The sequence below is a fragment of the Molothrus aeneus genome, chromosome 7 (assembly GCF_037042795.1).
Source record: "Molothrus aeneus isolate 106 chromosome 7, BPBGC_Maene_1.0, whole genome shotgun sequence".
Taxonomy (NCBI): domain Eukaryota; kingdom Metazoa; phylum Chordata; class Aves; order Passeriformes; family Icteridae; genus Molothrus; species Molothrus aeneus.
In genome coordinates, this window is record NC_089652.1 from 36,346,344 (window position 1) to 36,364,511 (window position 18,168).

Sequence of the window (18,168 nt, forward strand, 5' to 3'; positions counted from 1 at the left end):
GTGGATGTGGCACTTGGGGACATGGTGGCCTTGGCTACAGTGGATATTTTTGGCCTTGATGAAGGGGAGGGAATGATGAGGAGGACTCCATCTTATCAGAAGGCTAATTAATTATTTTATTATACTATATTACACTCTATTACATTACATCTAAACTGAATCTGCCAAGCACTCAGCTCTGCACTCCTCTGCACAGAATCTCGTGACTGTCTGTGGTGGTGTTCACAGGGGTCCCAGGACCAGGGAAGAGACAAGGATGTTCACTCCATGTTTCAGAAGGCTGGTTTATTATTTTATTATATATATTATATAAAAAGAAAATTGTATATTAATACTACACTAAAAGAATAGAAGAAAGGATTTTATCAGAAGGCTTGAAAGGAAAGGAATGGAATGATAATAAAATCTTGTGACTGACCAGAGAGTCTGAGACAGCTGGACTGTGATTGACCATTAATTAGAAACAACCACATGAGCCCAATCCCAGACGCACCTGTTGCATCCCACAGCAGCAGATAACCATTGGGTACATTTCATTTCTGAGGCCTCTCAGCTTCTCAGGAGGAAAATTCCTAAGGAAAGGATTTTTCATAAAATGTGTCTGCGACAACTGTCAGCCAACAGTCCCAACACACACACACACACCTGGGGCTGACAGGCCAAGGAACAAAACACCATCACTCAGGGTAAACAATCTCCATATTGCATTCTACTTTTGCACAAACACAGGCACAGCAAATGAGGTAAGAATTGCTTCCATTCTCTGAGACTCAGAGAATGCGAATCTCAGAAATATTCTTGGGAAGAATCGTGCCTTGCTTTTCTCTGTGAAGAGAAATGCGGTGACACTTGGCAGCGCTGGGAATGTTTGGGCTCACTGGTCTGAGAGGGCTTTTCCACCCTCAACCATTGCCTGACTCCAGAGTGAATCCCAGCCTCTCCCCAGGGCTGCTGTGCCTTTTCAGGGATCCAAGGCCAAGGAAGGCCCTGTGATCTGAAAATGCTCCCCTCAGCTCCTGCACAGCCACACTCACAGCCTGATTTCCATGCTGACAGTTTCGCTCCATTTGTTGAATTGTAAACCATGGAAAGCTCAGCAATAAAACGTCTGCAATCTGGAGCAGTAATGGGAGGAATGTCTCATAAACAAGATAAGTTGTTTCTTGCCAATATTGTTACACTTCATAAATACGAACTCGAGTCTGTTTTGCGTCTCCTAGATTAGTAGCAGACTTTTATTTTAATTAAACACAACATATAAAATATTCATTTAAAAAAACAAACATCATTGTTTTAAAGACATTGTGCTAAATTAAATTACAGAGCTTTTGCCATCAAGTTCTTGCACAAAAGAACAATTTGGAATTGAGTGGATTGAGACAGCACAAGTGTCCATCAAGAACCTGCAGCAAGAAGCTGGTAGCTGCCCCATCAATAAATAAACTATTTCTATTTCCTGATAAGTGCTTGTATGAACCCAGTCCAATTCCCAAAGACTTCTCATTCCAGCTGGGGCTGTAATTAAGAAACTTTATCACCTGGCAGCAAGGAAGATGCTGCCAGTCCCACTTTCTGCAGCACAACTCCCGAGTTTTCACTTCCCACAGATGTAATTTATGGTCTCGTTTCATTAAATTAATGTTGGGTATCTTTGATAGAGCCATTTTCAACAGTCTCTGCCCCAAAAGTACTTTAATTTTGAAATTTACCCCTGAAGCTTGAGGGTCTCAAATACAACCACGACAGGTTAGCTCGAGCCTCATTCAATGCAAATGTGATTCCTGGTTTAGTAACACAAATCCAGCTCCTGGGTTTAGCTCAGAATCCAAACACATTTCTTCTGACACAAGCTTCAGTGATGACATAAATTACAGAAAGCAAGTTTTTAAACTGTCAGCAAGGAAGAATTTTAGGAATCGAGAAGAAATTAACCAGAAACAGCTGAATACTGAATTTTCAGTAGAACCAGCAGCCCCTAACCATGGCCTGGAAGGCACCAGCCACACATTTCCTTCATGGTCAACATGGAAAATTGAATCCCTCAGTCATAAATCTACCAAAACAGGAATAGAGAAGGCAGGACTGTATTCAGAAACTCCATAGCTGAGAGCAAAACTCAACTGCATCACACCACCATTCTGTGCCTTTAAATAAAAGTTTAAAATAACTGAAACTGCTCAATTATAGCTTTTTCTGTGCGACACCAGAGTGCAACACAGACCAGTAGCCAGAAGCAGACTGGCCAGCTTTATGTTGATTTAATTCCATCCTTAATCCAGGAGGAAAATGGAAGGAATAGGAAAACCAAGAAGCAGCATTAATGTCCTGCTAAAATTTCAGGCTTCTGTGGAATTTCAGCAGAGAATAAATGGTAAATATGAAATTACTCAAGTTTTGAGATGCACCTGTGTCTTGGGTCATTAAAAAACAAGATGTGATTTAAATACTTATTGCTCAAGTTATTTTCCAGAAAAGAAGTCCTCAATCAGAGCCAGCTCCAGGAAGATGAAGAAGAGATGCAATAAAATTTCTGTCCTGTCAGGCTCGATAACCTGGAGCAGTCTCAGGGTCCTCCAACTCTGGGGCAAGGGAGAGAAACTATTTTTTTTTTTATATTTTGAAATTTTTTTTTAACAAAAACAAACAAAACAATTCATGGGCTGATTTGGGATCATATTCCCAACAGGGACCTTCTCACCCTTCCTTCCTCAGGGATCCTGCTCTGGGATTTGCCATATTTTAAGCCTTAAATCCACCTTTTTCCCAAGGAAAAAAAGAAGAAGAAGAAGAAGAAAGGATGAACAAGATGGATTTAAGGCTTGAAATTTTTTGGTGAAATATAATTTTCACCAGAAAAAGGTGAATAAGAAAATGCACAAACCCCGGCCATAACCTTTACTCCAGGTCTGATGGCTGATAAGTTACAGTCATTTACCAGGGAATAAATGCAAAAAGAGCACAAAACACCCTTTTCTTCACATGCTCACCTACTGCAGGAATCAGCTTATTTATTTTCAGCTTGCAATTTTTAAATTTCAATAACTGGTTCTAATAAGCAAGATTGTAGTTCTTAAATTTTTTTAAAAGACCCTGTTCAATTTCCTCTTATTTTCTGCAAATGAATTGTTTTTATTAAAATAGAGTTGGTTTTGGCAACAGGCTGGATGCTTTTAACTCCTAATAGAGACTTGCCCCAATCTCTTAATTTGGCAGGGCCCATACTTGCATTCCAAATTGCTTTTAGTACCTCTACTGATCCATTACACACAGATATGGAGAAAGACTGAAGTCATTTTAGCTGATTTTATAATACTGTAGAATTTCTACATTAAATAGTTTTTAAAACACAAACCACACTGGGAATATTTCTATTCCTGGTCAATTTATATTAATAAAAAAAAAACAGCTTAAGAATAAATTACAGGAATAAAAAGTGGCACTGATCAGACCAAGTATTGGATGCAGTGGAGATGGGGGAAAAGGGATTATTTTTACTTCCAGATTGAGGAGGAATCTGTGAATTAGGATTCCTTCCTGATTTGTTTTTTGGGTTTTGTTCGTTTGGTTGGGTTTTGGTTTGGTTTGGTTTTTATTTGTTTTGGTATTTGTTGTTTTTTTTTTAATCCAAGCTTACCAAAACGTAAGTTCAAGCCTGGAACAAAAGCTTCAAACTCCTCCTGGGAGATCAGGGTGAGTATTGAGTGAACTAATTCAGGCTCTGCTTCCTGTAAGCCTGAGACACAGCACTCGATGCTTTAATCACACAGCCATTTATTTTTATAAAATGTAAAATTACTAAATTGGGCTGATAGTCAATCCATCACCAAACTGGGCAGTAAATGCTCTTCATATGGATTCCTAGTCTGGGCTGTTTCTGGATCAGTATTTCCCTCTAATGAAAAACTTTTAATGCTTTCAGATTTCGAGACAACAGAACAATAAAAGTTGTCAGTTGAGTCACTTTTGTAGCCCATGAGATGTAAAATCACCAGGTGGATCCTCTCTGCTTTCCCTAAAACCTGAGTGAGATTTATTCAGAATAAATCCCGAGCTGTAGTGGCTCAGAAAGGATGGAGACACAATCAATTGCCCTGGCTCTTCAGTGGGCTTTAAGCAAATTCAGCTTTTCCTCTCCTCTTTTTCCATGGATCCCAAGATGTGCTGGGAGTGCTGATGGACAGTCCCACTGGCTGGGGGGTGATGCCCTGGAGCAGAGGCTGGGCAGAGTCCCAGAATGAAGCAGGGATTCATTCCAAGCATCTCCTCCATGGATCCACCTTGGGCAGCACCAGAGCCCAGCCAGGGCTGCACCCAAGATGAACCAAAATGGCCCCAAAATGCACCAGCGCTCCCGGGCTCTGTCCCTGGGATCAGTTCTGCTCCATTTGCACCTTGCAGTTCATTGTCCCATTCCAGCTTTAGCCCCTGCAGTCCCACCCTGCTTGTTTTTCTCTCTCCAGCCCACGGGGTTTGTGCTCTTGGGCTGAGAGTTGGATCATTTGTCCACGTGCCATTCACATTCTATGAAAAAATTCCTTCGTCCAGAATTTTTCTCCTGGGAAGCTGAGAAGCCTCAGAGAAAAGGGAAACTATTCTTACCTCATTTGCTTCTCCTCTGTTTTGCTCACACGTGGAATGTGTTTGGAGATTGTTTACCCACAGGTGATTGTTTCATTGGATTCATGTGAGTTGTTTTGACTCATTGGCCTATCAGTGCCAAGCTGTGTCGGGGCTCTGGAAAGAGTCACAAGTTTTCATTATTATCTTTTTAGCATTGAGTAAGTATCCTTTCTGAATTCTTTAGTATAGTATGGTATTTTTTAATATACTGTGGTATCATATAGTAATAAATTAGCCTTCTGAGAATATGGAGTCAAATGCATCATTCCTGCCTTCATTGGGGCTTTCCCTGCAAATACAAGAGATCCCCAGCTGGAGCAGGAATTGTTTTGTCTCCCTGCTCTGTGCACAGAGCTCAGCAACACTGAATGTGAAGCTCAGAGCTGCACACTAAAGCAGCATGGAGTCTGAAAAATAGAAAAGCTGAACCTGAGGCAGCTGGAATTCCAGGGACAGGAGATCTGCACTTCTCCCAGGACCACACATCCATCAGCAAGGCAACACTAAACTCCTCTTTGGCTGAGGAACACAGAATTCCACGCTCAGTAGCCCCAAAAAGAGACTAAAATGTCTCAGTGCTAACAGGCCTGTCCAGACCCCTTCCACTTCTGCACATTTTTATCATCCCACAGAGCTTTAGGGAGTCACCACCTTCTCTAATAAAAAAGTCTGAACAAAAGCTGGGCTTCTGAAGGATTTGGGCTGGCTTTGTATGGCCAAAGCCTCTCTGTTCTCCTGAGCAAACACCATCCCCCAGCCCCTCACTCTCACATCTCCCCTTTTCCACGCTGACCAGGGAAGTCTGAGCCTCCCTTGGATATCATATTCCTCACAAATCATAAATATTTGCATTGTGTGAAAGGAGAAATGACTCACTGGAGGGATTTAATTTCAGCATAAACCCCGAGGATTATTACTGGCATCGCCAAATAAATTCATATGCAAATCTTTGCCTCCTTAATTCAGCACAGCAAGAGTTTGCCCAGGCTGAGATCCCTGAGGAGTGTCACAGAATCATGGAATTATGGAATCATTAAGGCTGGAAGAGACCTTCAAGATCATTAAGCTGAAGCATCAACTGATACCACCATGCCAAACAAACCCTGTGCCAGTGTTTGGCCACTCTTTCTGGGGAGAAATTGTCCCTAATACCCAACCTGGACCTCCCCTGGTGCAACCTGAGGCTGTTTCCTCCTCTGTCCCTTGTTCCTTGGGAGAAGAAAGGCAGGAACCTGCAGGAAATGCTGATAAACCCAGGGAGATGTTCCAGCCTTGGAAATGAGCTGTGCTACTGAGCCTGCAATTTCCCCTCCCCACTGCAGCAGCCTTGTGCTGATAAAATCCAATTGGAATAAATCACTCCTTTTTTTCCTGATTGTTATTTATCTGGAGTGGCTGAGAACCGTGTTTTTGCTGATCTGAATGAATTGCTATTCTAAATAACAACTAAATTAACTTTGGTGTTTCCATTAGCATAGTGAGAGCCTTGAGCTGGTTATTTTATAATCACTCAAACTGCATTTTTATTCAGCAGCTTTATCATAACATTTTCCTGAACTAGAACTTGCACAGCCATTTAGCAAACCATGGGAAGTTACCAATGTCAATATCAGTGGTGGAACACAAGCAGAAAAAATGCAAATCTAACAATCATTAAGGTTGGGAAAGATCTCCAAGATCATCATGTCCAACCTTCGACTGGATACCACCTTGTCAACTAACCTACAGCACAAAATTCCACTGGGTTTTGAGTCTCTACTCATTTTTGTAACATTTTTTCGTCCCCTTTTTTTTAGGGGAAAACTTCTGCCCAGCCCCAAAGTTATCAGCAGGATGTGTTGAAAAATTATCGTTGCAAAAGTTCTGTTCACCAGGGAATGTATGAAGCATCCAGGTGGAATGAAGCGTGTTGGGAATTCCTCATGGAATGTTTCAGCTGGTGTGTGAGCATGGTCACACTTCCTGAGCAGGAGTGGGAATATGGAATTTTATTATCACACTACTTGAACAAAACAGACCTTTAGAAAAATATATCCTCAAGCTTTCTGCCAATTTAAACACTTTCTCACACGTTATAACTGTTATTAAAAATGCTTCAGCAAATCCCCAGGTATCCTTATTTTTCCCAGATGTGTCCAATATTTCTCAAATACGCACAATCCTAATAAACAGCCACGTTTCTGGTGTAAATTCATGGAAACCTCTCAGGGTGTTCAGATGGAATCCCTGGAGCTGGTAATTCCCAGCATCATGAAATTAAGGAGCAACCCTGATATTTTTCAGCTGGACCAAAGTCCAGCTCAGCACCATTTCCCAAAGTTAACGAAATTTACTTCCATCAATTCTAAATATATGTGGAGCTAAATATAGTAAAGCTCAAGTTGAAAAATCACGGCTAAAGCAACATACACTGAGTCTCAGTCTGTGCACCAGCTGTGGGGAAAAATGTGCTGAAAAGTAGAACATTTCGTCTCTTTTCATTTATCAAACATTCAGTTGCAAACACACAGTCATCTGTTTAAGAAGAGCTGAGAATCTGTTAAAATTATTCATTTGATGGTCTTCTGAATTTAAATCGCAATTTTCTCTGGAATTCAAATTCTCAGGTAACTTTTTCTGGATAAATGCTTTCAATCAAAAAAAAGGGTTTTTTTAAAAATGTACTTTTATATTTCAGCAACAATTTTTCATTTACTTGTTAATTTATAATTTATTTGTTAGTATGAGCAATGACACTTTTCTAGACAGTTGTAAAACACATACCTACATCAGGATACAGATTAATGAACCTTAGCTGCTGGGATAAATTCAGATATCCATTTATTTCTTTTTTCCCATGTTATCATAGATAAGGGGATTGCTAATGCCATGTCAAATTTGACATTTCCATCTCTCCCAAAGAAGGATTTTGTTGTTTTTCCAATTCACCGTGCATGGATCTGTGTGGGGAGGAATAAGCATCCAGGTGGAGTCCAGATGAAACACTTTGGGCAGACCTAGGATTTTATCATTTCTTTCCTTTTAAAACCTGCAAGGATAGCAAAGGATGGCTGGAACTGGTGGCTCTTTGTGAGCCAAATCAAACTTTCACTCTCTAGAACAGTTGCCTGTATTGAACTGATTCTGTGCAGTCTCTAAAGCCAAGACTAAGAGAGGTTTTTAATTTTTCTCCTTACACACTCCCATTCCTTCAGTGGCTGTGTCCTGTTTGAGCCCCACTTCTAATCCTCCTCATGATCCCTCTTTCCTTTCTTCCCTGCACATTCCCTTGACATTTTGCTCTCCTTTCCCTCAATAGTACAAACCTGTAGTTCTCCTCTGTCATTTTAAAAATGCCTGATGCTGCCACTGATGCTCAGTTTTTTTGTTTGCCCTTTTGTTTTTCCATAATTTTCCCCCTTTTTTTCTACTATTTTTTTTCCTCATTTTATCTCCTTCTCCTTCCTTTTTTTCAGGGTTCTCTGCTGCTGCTTTGCCATCTCTCTCTGCCATCCTCTTGCAGGTTCCCTCCCTTGGGATTCCCTTCAGCTCTCCCAAAGAACCTCCCAAGGACCACAGCAAATCTCATTTACTTCTCTAACTCAAAACCGTGATTCCACCCATTTTTTTTCAAACCACAAATCACCTAATTTCCTTGCCAGCTCTTTTTTTTTTTTTGTTTTCCCCTGACCTTAAGCCTCCAAGGCTCCATCTCTTTTTTTTTCCCTCCCTCCCTGCTCCCAGGAGGGGAGGATGTTCCTTCCAGACACCCCTACATCGCATTTCTCATCAGCAGCTTTGACGTCTCTTCACATTTGAGGACACCCTCCCACTCTGCTGCCTCCTCATCCTCTGTCAGATGCTTCCCAAAAAGCCGCGGCGTTCCTGGTGACAGGAAAAGGGTTCAGCAAAGTGCTGGCACCCGAGTGCTCTGCCAGTGAACCTCCCACACCCCGGGGCCAAAAATAAACAACAACAGGCAGAGATATGGCTCAGCAACCATATGCTTGGGATTTTTGGCTATCACCAAAAGAATGGGAAGCTCTGGCTCCTTGAGAATCAAACCACCCATAAAGCAAAAAAAAAAAAATAATTTTCATCCATCATGCAGATAAGCTTGAAGCCCAGACAATCTGATGAAGTGCATTGGCTCGTGTTTGTTAATTCTTAGAGAACTATTTTTGATGGTTAAATTGTCTGTTAGGTTGTTTTTCCTCCCAGCTCCCAGCCCCAGACAGCTGGAGGTGTTTAAAGGAAAAGTAATGTGCATTTTTTTTCCACAATATGGAGAATTCCTATGCTTATATTGTTTTTATTCTTAGAAGCTTGAGCTGAAATTTGAGTTCCACTGCAATGCTTCCACTAATTGCCTTGAATAATTCAAATTTTACCACTCTCAAGGGCACAACTGGAGCCAGACTGTTCTAAGCCATATTTGTTACTCTGGAGCCAACAAAATAAGTCCGTTTTATGTTGTAGAGCACGCTGAGCTTAAGTTACATTATTTTGTTTGCTTCAAATTCAGACAAGTGAAAAGAAAAAAAAAATCACAGTGTGTCGACTTTGCCAAAGGAGCCCACCAAGAAACCCAGAAGAAGCCCAGTTTTGCTTTGGAAGCAGCAGGAACATGTCAAAAACCGCAGCATAACCCTGAAAATTGTCCTTTGTGGAAGAAAATTAGCAAAGGCCTGAACTGTGGGATCTCTCTATTTTTGGCTCAAGAGAGAAATTCTGAAGCTGCTGATGATTTGAAATGGGTCCTGAAGAGAAGGAAGGAAGGAAATTAGATTTTTTTTTAACTTACAAAATTGTCTTGCCTGTGTAATAACACTGAGCATGACTGTCACTCCGAAGACATATTAGCTCATTTAGGTAATTAGTGTGAGCAGCATGTTTCCCTGCTTATTCCATTCAATTATAGGGTGCTCACTTTGTCATTACTGGAGTATCTTAATGTGACTTGTAATTAGTGTAATTACAATCCAATGTTAATTATATCTGCCACTTAGACATAATTTTATATAGTAATGGTCTTATTCTCAATAACCTTATTATGTTGTTTATTCAAACAGGAATTTAGCCTTCTTTCATGCGTCAAATATGGAGATTACAAAAAGTACTGCCTGTCATTTTTGTAGTTATGACTCGGGGAGCTTCGCCTTGCAAAATCATATTTGGGGCAATCAATGAATGGAGCAAACCAAATTATAGGCCCTGATTATTAGAGACATGCTGAACTCACAGAAATGATGTGCACAGGAGGCACATTAAGTCATCCCGTGGTTCGTGAGAGCCTCACAGAGAGGTCAGGGGCTGTAAATTAACCAGGGAACAAGAGATGGGACACACAAAGTCCGTGTGGTGCTGCTGCTGGTGCTCTTATTAGCAGGGTAATAAACTAGCAGAAGTGGCCAAAAAAACCCTGGGAAAAGATTCCCAGTGTCAGGGACACCTTTTGGTACAGGGATTACACATCAAAAGATTAAAACTGATGAACAGTTTTGATTTTTCATAGGTTTCCTCTCTCTGATCAGCAGTCAGGGGCTGTAAATTAACCAGGGAACAAGAAATGGGACCCACAAAGTCTGTGTGCTGCTGCTGGTGGTGGTGCTCTTATTAGCAGGGTAATAAACTAGCAGGAGTAGAAGTGGCCAAAACAAACTCCTGGGAAAAGATTCCCAATGTTAGTGACAACTTTTTTGTACTGGGATTATACATCTGATAAGCAGTTTTAGTTTTTCATAGGTTTCCTTTCTCTGATCAACACATTTTTGGGGGTTCAGCCACACTCTGGGTTTAGTTCCCAGGAGAGGGGTTTTGCAAGGTCTTTGCTGATTCCTGAGCTTTGCTTCCCACTGGGGGAATGGATTTCTGCTTCTTTTCCTATGAGGAAATGCTGGGAGAGCTGGGAATGTTCCCCTGGAGAAGGGAAGGCTCCAGGCAGAGCTCAGAGCCCCTGGCAGGGCCTGAAGGAGCTCCAGGAGAGCTGGAGAGGGACTGGGGACAAGGGATGGAGGGACAGGAGCCAGGGAATGGCTCCCAGTGCCAGAGGGCAGGGATGGATGGGACACTGGGAATTGGGAATTCCTGGCTGGGCTGGGATTCCCAGAGCAGCTGGGGCTGCCCCTGGATCCCTGGAGGTGCCCAAGGCCAGGCTGGAGCAGCCTGGGATGTGGAAGATGTTCCTGCTCATGGGACAACCCGAACCATTCTGGAATTTTGCGAAGAAAAACTGAAAGACGTGTGCCAGGAAAATCCTTGGTGCCCTGGCACTGGGTGCTCTCCCACAGCACCAGCCAGAGTCTGGAATAAAAATGCAGGAAATGCAGCCAGAGGGGTCTCAGCATCTCCTTGCTCTGGCCCCACCACACAGCCAGACAGCAAAGACAGATTCCTTCTGTAAAATGAGGTTTTTTTAGGAATTAACCCCAGCCTGGAATAAACTCTCTGGAAGCAAAGTGCTCTCCAGGCCAAATCCCTCTCTGCCCCACAGTGCCTTACGTGCTACCTCGAATGGCCACAGTGAAATATATTTGGATTAAAAAGCCCTGAAAGAGCCAGTCCAAACAAAGCAGATATTTGTGCCTCCAGAGAGGCCCACCAGGACAAGTCCCACATGACAAACATCAGTCCTGTTATTTAATGCACAATGCTGAAGAGGGCCAGAAGAGCCCCAGAGCAGGGAAGGGAATTTGGCAGCTCTCTGGGAGATGGAAACCAAGATCCTCCTAATCCACCTCTTTCACTGAGCCTGAAAAGGGTTTCAAGCTTTGAGCTCTCTCTTTGGAGGCGAATGAATCATCCAGATTTCCATGGCTCAGGGGGATGTCCCAAGCCAGCTGCCAGCTCCCTGCGAGCTCAGGGAAATCAAGGAGTTTCACAATGAAAGTGGGGAGTCAGTGAAAATAAAAGTAAATCAGGGTATGGACACCAGGGATTGATGCTTAACCCAGCTGTAAAAGCAGGAGACATTCCCCAGTCCTGGAGGGAGCCTTCGGGAGCAAATCCCATGGGGAGCTGAGCCCCCTCCTCTGGATGATCCTTAAGGTGCCTTCCATCCCAAACCACTCTGGAATTCCATTATTTTATGAACTGTTTTATCACTCTTTCATGCAAAACTTTTCCTTAGTCCCTTTATGTTTCTTCCACATAAAATGGGATTTTTTTACCACTAAATCTTGCATTTGGTGGGTATGAAACCTGCTTGGATTCTCTTTGTGTAAAACTATCAGGGACCCTAGAAGAGTCATTTTTAATGATCCAAAGGAAAAGCAAAAATACTTATTTTTGTTGTTTTTGAACACTTGCACAGAACATCAAGATTACCAGAGTTCTGAAATTTTATGGTTATTTTAACCTTATTTGGTAATTTCACATGTGAATGTACCTCAAAATCCAGCACACAGCTTCATGCACAGCATTGCTTACTTAGATATTGCAGCGTTAGGTGATCAAGTATATCAGTTGGTTATATTGTAGCTGTAATTTATTGTTCCTGCAATACAAATCTTAATGGCACTTCTGCATAAATAGTGTTTTCCCACTGGCTGCCAAGTAAATCATATTTCTGCCAGTAGCATTCAGCAAACTGACATTTCTACCTGTTTCACTTGCTTTTTTTTCTTGATTTTTTAACTCAAAGTTCATCTCCTTAGAGCAGGCAGTGGATTTAGAGCTCCCCAGTCACTGAAGTCACTCATTCCTCACCTTGTGCAGTGTGCCACCACACCAGGGCTGCAGCAATCACCATTTGGATTTTATTCCTTAAATACATCGGCAATGGCATCTCTGGAATGTGCATTCAGAGCCAGGAATTAACCATTAACCAGCAGTTTTCCTAACAAAGCTTTCTCAACCTTTTGGGAGCTGAAAGGCCACAGCAGGAGGAGCAGATCTGCGGTGTAGGAAATGTCTTTTCTCTCTTCCCACCTGCTGCCCTAGACCAGAGCAAAGTTACATCTCAGAACAGGTTGTTGCCTACATTTTACTGGAGTTTCTGGACAAAACAACATCCCTGCCCTCTCCAGCCAGAGGAAAATGCTGCTTGGAAATGAATTCAAGAGGATTGATCCAAGCCAGGCTGGACAGGGCTTGGAGCAGCCTGGGACAGTGGAATTGTCCCTGCTCATGGCAGGGGTGGCACTGGATGAGCTTTGAGCTCCTTTCCAACCCAAACCAGTCTGAGTTTTTAAGTCTTTCATTTCCAAGCAGCGTTTTCCTCTGGCTGGAGAGGGCAGGGATGTTGTTTTGTCCAGAAACTCCAGTAAAATGTAGGGAAGAACCTGTTCTGAGATGTAACTTTGCTCTGGTTTAGGGCAGCAGGTGGGAAGAGAGAAAAGACATTTCCTACACTGCAGATCTGCTCCTCCTGCTGTGGCCTTTCAGCTACCAAAAGGTTGAGAAAGCTTTGTTAGGAAAACTGCTGGGTAATGGCACACATGTTTTCAGTCCTAGAAAAGACTGGGAGCTGGTTCCACCTGCAGGAATCACATCCTCCCTGGATTTGTTTCCTTTTGAGAGGTCACTCTTGGGCCCATCTGTGCAGTTCCACTGCCTGACCAGGAGAGACATCCCAGGCAGCCCCAGGATGGATTTCTGCCTTCCACAAACCTCCCCAAGCCGTGGGATTTGGCCACCCTGGAGTCCATCCAAGTGAGACCAAAGACACCAAGACCCATCCACCTCAGCCAAGGAAGGGACAAGCTCCACCATGGTGCTCCTCAGGAAGGTTTCCTCACATGCTGCCATGAGATCTCCACAGAAGAACTTTTCACTCCACAGGGACTTAATTCCAGTAATTAACTACCTTAATATTAAAAGCTGTTCCCTCATTTTTAACCAACTCTTCCCTGCTGTGATTTTTTGCTGTCATTCCTCATGTTCTATCAACAAGGGGCATGGAGAAAAAAAATGTTTCTTTTCTCTTCCCAGCCCTTTCCATGTCTGAGGATTTACTGTCATTGGGGCATCCTGAATGAGAGCACAGAGCAAGGACTAAATCTGGGAAATTTGAGTGGCCTCTTCTTCTTAGGCTCTCCCTGTTCATTCCTGCAGGTTTCCCTCTCTACCTTCTCCACCCTAAAGTCCCTTTTTCACAGAATCACCAGATCATTGAGGCTGGAAAAGACCTTTGAGTCCAACCAACACTGCCAAGGCCACCACTGCCCCATGTGCCCAGTTGCCACATCCACATGGCTTTGAAATCCCTCCAGGGATTTCAAGAGGGATTTCCTGGTGAAAAAAAAACAAAAAAATTTAAATTAAATCCAGGGATTTCATTTCAATTTTTTTTTTTCACCAGGGAAATCCGGGGATTTCATTTCCACGGACTCCACCATCAAATCCAGGGATTTGATTTCCATTTTTTTTTCACCAGGGAAATCCAGGGATTTCATTTCCAGGGACTCCACCATCCAATCCAGGGATTTGATTTCCATTTTTTTTCACCAGGGAAATCCAGGGATTTCATTTCCAGGGACTCCACCATCCAATCCAGGGATTTGATTTCCATTTTCTTTTCACCAGGGAAATCCAGGGATTTCATTTCCAGGGACTCCACCATCCAATCCAGGGATTTGATTTCCGTTTTTTTTCACCAGGGAAATCCAGGGATTTCATTTCCACCGCTGCCCTGTGCAGCTGTGCCAGGGCTGGACAACCTTTTCCATGAAGGAATTTTCCCTAATAACAAACCTAAACCTTTGCTGGTTTAAATTGAAGCCTTAACTTGAACTTTCCTCTCCTTCATCTCCTTCTTCCCAAATCCCTTGCTGTGACTGGGAGGACAGGGAGTTCCAGCCAAGCCCGGCTTTGTCTCCCATCCCACCACATCTCCTGAGCTCCCACACCCCAGAGATGGAGTCTCAAACACCCAGAGCTCCCAGGGAGCTCATGGCTCATGCCTGGAGCGCAACTGGAGCTCCCAGGCTGGGCTGTGGTGAAAGCCAGCGGCAGCTCTGCCCCATCACTGCTCAGACACCCCATCCAACAGCCTCGCCCCATCCCTGCCTTCCCATGCAGCCTCTCCCTGCCCAGGATGTCAAGGCTGAAGCACCTGATGGATTGGGGCAATTACTGTATCTCAGACATACAAGTCACACTAATGCACAGCAAATGCAGCTCGCCCTTAATTACAGCTACAGACATGGACATTTGTTTTTCTTAGTAATTAAAATGTTCTATTGTGCTTAATACTGTTATCTGTATTCTTTGGTTAAGTGCAATTTAATTTGCTTTAAGAAAGCTGGGTATAATTTAAAATGAAAAATGTTTCCCTTCTGCCATTTTCCCCCCCTAATGCTATTGTTTGCCATGACTGCAGATCTGGAACACAGCAACTTCTGAGTTTGTTCTCCAAGTTTCTGGAAGGCGAAGCTGTTCCAAAACCAGAATAAAAACCATTTATTTGTGACTGATGCTGGAGATTTCCTGGTTGCTAAATTGCTTAGTGGGACGAAGGGGGTCCCTGAGGCATTTCCAGGGCAAAGGAGCTTTCACAAGGGAGGCAGAGGCTGCACTGGGGTCCCTGGGGTCCCCTGGCCATGGCTGAGGTAATGAGAACATGGGCTAGAATCACAGATGGGTTGGGTGGGACCTCACAGATCCTCTCATTCCAAACCTCCCTCCCCAAGGGCAGGGTCACCTTCCATGTGTCCCCATCCCATCCCAACTGTCCCAGGCTGCTCCCAGCCCCATCCAACCTGGCCATGGCCACTTCCAGACACATCTTTCCTGAGCAACCTGTGCCAGGGCCTCACCACCCTCACAGGGAAGCATCAATTATTATTAATTAATTAATTCAGGAACAGCTGACAGAACTCCCCTTAAGCCCTCTAAGTTCCCCAACAAAAGGGGAAACATTTTTGGATGCTCCACATCTGAGAAATAAAAAAATCCCAGTGGTGCTGGAAGCAGCTCAGTCCCACATCCACCGGCACAAGGAACCAGAAAACTTCTTACTCATCATTTTTTTAACCCAAAAACAGGTGGCAAGGTCTGCAGACATAAATTTGCTCTGTCATTAAGGTTGTTGCTGTTGTTATTTGGCTTGTCAGAGCTCAGAAGGAATTCCTTCCCTGCAGGAAGTGGTTGTATTTCTTCTGTCCCCTCTGAGGCCACAACCCTCTGGAATGAGCTCCCCCAGAAGGATCCAGGACAGGAGGCACAGGAAGGAGCAGTGTTCCAGCAGCAGCTCAGGGGTGAAACGCTGCAGCCTGTGGGACTGGCTGCCCTCTGTCCTGCACCCACCAGGGAGGGATCCAGCCCCAGGGCTGCAAACCACACTCTGGCTGACTCTGTTTCTGGAGAAAAGGGGCTTTTGTAAACACCACGAGGCTCTCGAAGAACGTCCTGGCCGGGCTGTGCTGCGCAAACAAAGCCCTTTCCAAACCTCTCTGCTCAGCCTCGTGCCAGCAGCTGACTTTCCCCATCTCACAGGGTCACAGGAGCTGGGATATTGTGAAACCGCTGCGCAGAGATGACCTGCTTTAATCTCAGCTGTCGTTTCACACACTCTAGGAAGGATGGAGCAATGTTTAAACATCACCCCCTCCCTTCCTGTAAATTCCTCTGCTGTTCCTGCTCCTTGTCTCAAGCTGGAGGATCTCAAGCTGAATCTGAACTCCTGCTCTCCCTGCATGACTCATTAGGAGAGCACAGAAATAATGGTGCCAATACTCACTCAAAAGAGGTCACAAAGTTCTGGTCCAGAACTTTGGTTCTTCAGCTCAAGAACTGAGTTTTCCCCAGCCCACCTTTCACACACAGGTTAGATTTTGTCAGGCTATAAAAAAAATTTGAATTTCAAAGCAGAATTTTGTTCAACATGAAATACAATTCTATTAAACCCAAATTCCAGTGTCAATATTATTGCTAATTATTATATTATATAATAATATAATTCTATATTATTTTATATAATTGTAAAAGAGGTTGCCCAGAGAAGTGGTGGATTGCCCATCCCTGGAAATACTCAAGGCCACCTTGGATGTCGTTGTCTGCAGTTTTTTTCTCAAATTTAGGGAGACACAAACCTTGCAAAGTAATAAACATCACAAAACCACGTGGCATAGAAACAGAAAATTGAGGGAGGAGAGTGGCGGTGTTAATACAGAATAAACCTTCTTCCTCCCCCAGAGAGCATCCCAAAACCCACACAGTTAATGAATGAAGTGTGCATTTGTAATGAGGATAAACCAAGCAACTTAGGGTCGTTACTGTGAATATTTCACACTATTTAATGGCAAAAAGGTCAACTTTCAAACAGAAAATTTTAAAATGCTGTGAGAATCTGTAAAATCAATTAATGAATTTACACTAATTCAATGTAAATGAATTACATTAATTAATGTAATCAATTACTGTAATTTCAGGGACCTCAGTGTAGTGTAAGCCTTTTACCAGGGTCTCTTTTTGGCTGTTTCCCTGCCTTTGCCACCCTCCTGGGACTGTGGCTCCTTCCACTCCAGCACCCCAAACCCATCCCACAGCTGTGAATTTGTTCCACTTGCCACTCTTAAATCCTAAACCACAAAGGCACAAACAGAATTCTCTTCTTTTCCTGTTTTTTTTTGGATATTTTTTCCCTCCTGGCAGACAAACCCCTGCCAGAATTCTGCCAAATTCAGACAAACCCCTGCCAGAATTCTGTATTGCTGCCTGCCCTGGCCTGGGGTTTCACCCAGCCTGCTGACACACACTAAAATCACAACTTGTGCTCTCAGAATTTAACATGTACTGCTTAACCTCTGTTCAAAATTCCCATTTTCCCCCGTGCCATGCAGCCATGGAATGCAGAAAATCTCCTGGTCTGCATCCACCTGAACCCCTCTCTCTGTCCTAAGAGAAACAGATAATATAATTAATATATATGCAGTTAAGCATAATTAATAATCCAGCCAAAGCTCGCTCCTCTGAAAAGCAACAGTCAGACAACCAAGCTCTGTGTCAGGCCCCATAAAATACTTTGAAAAGCAATATGCACAATTGCAACTTTCCAGCAGAGACCCAAACAAATTAGCAGCTTGTATTCCTCTGTGCTTTGCTAATAATTTGTTTGCAGTGCTGTAATGAGGGGCAGGAAATAGTAACAGCCTAATTAAACTGGGGTGGGTGGGGAGCACACCATCAATCCTGCTTAGCTGCAGCTCGGTGGGCTGCACCCCCTCCCATGTGCTGGCAAGAAATGATTTTTGAAAATATAATAATAAATTAAAGGGCTAAGTAGAAGCAGAGCGAGGATTGCTTTGACCTGGATTGTATTTACACAGGTTGTTTATCAAAATCTTTATTAAGGCTGCCTGGTGTTCCATCCCGCCACAGAGAACAGTGGATTCATCCCCAAACTTACTGATCTGAATGCTGCATGGAGGGACCAGGGCACAGAAGAGAAAGATGATGCACAAATTTCCTTCTCCTTTATGAAATTAAGCTGCTTTGAATTCACAAAAACCCACCTACATTTACGGCTTGAGGAATTTCTGGCCTCAGCAGCAGCAACACCACATCAAAGGGCAGCAGCAGAACAGTTTTCCACTCAGCTCACCTGCAGCACTAACAGAAATTATCTTT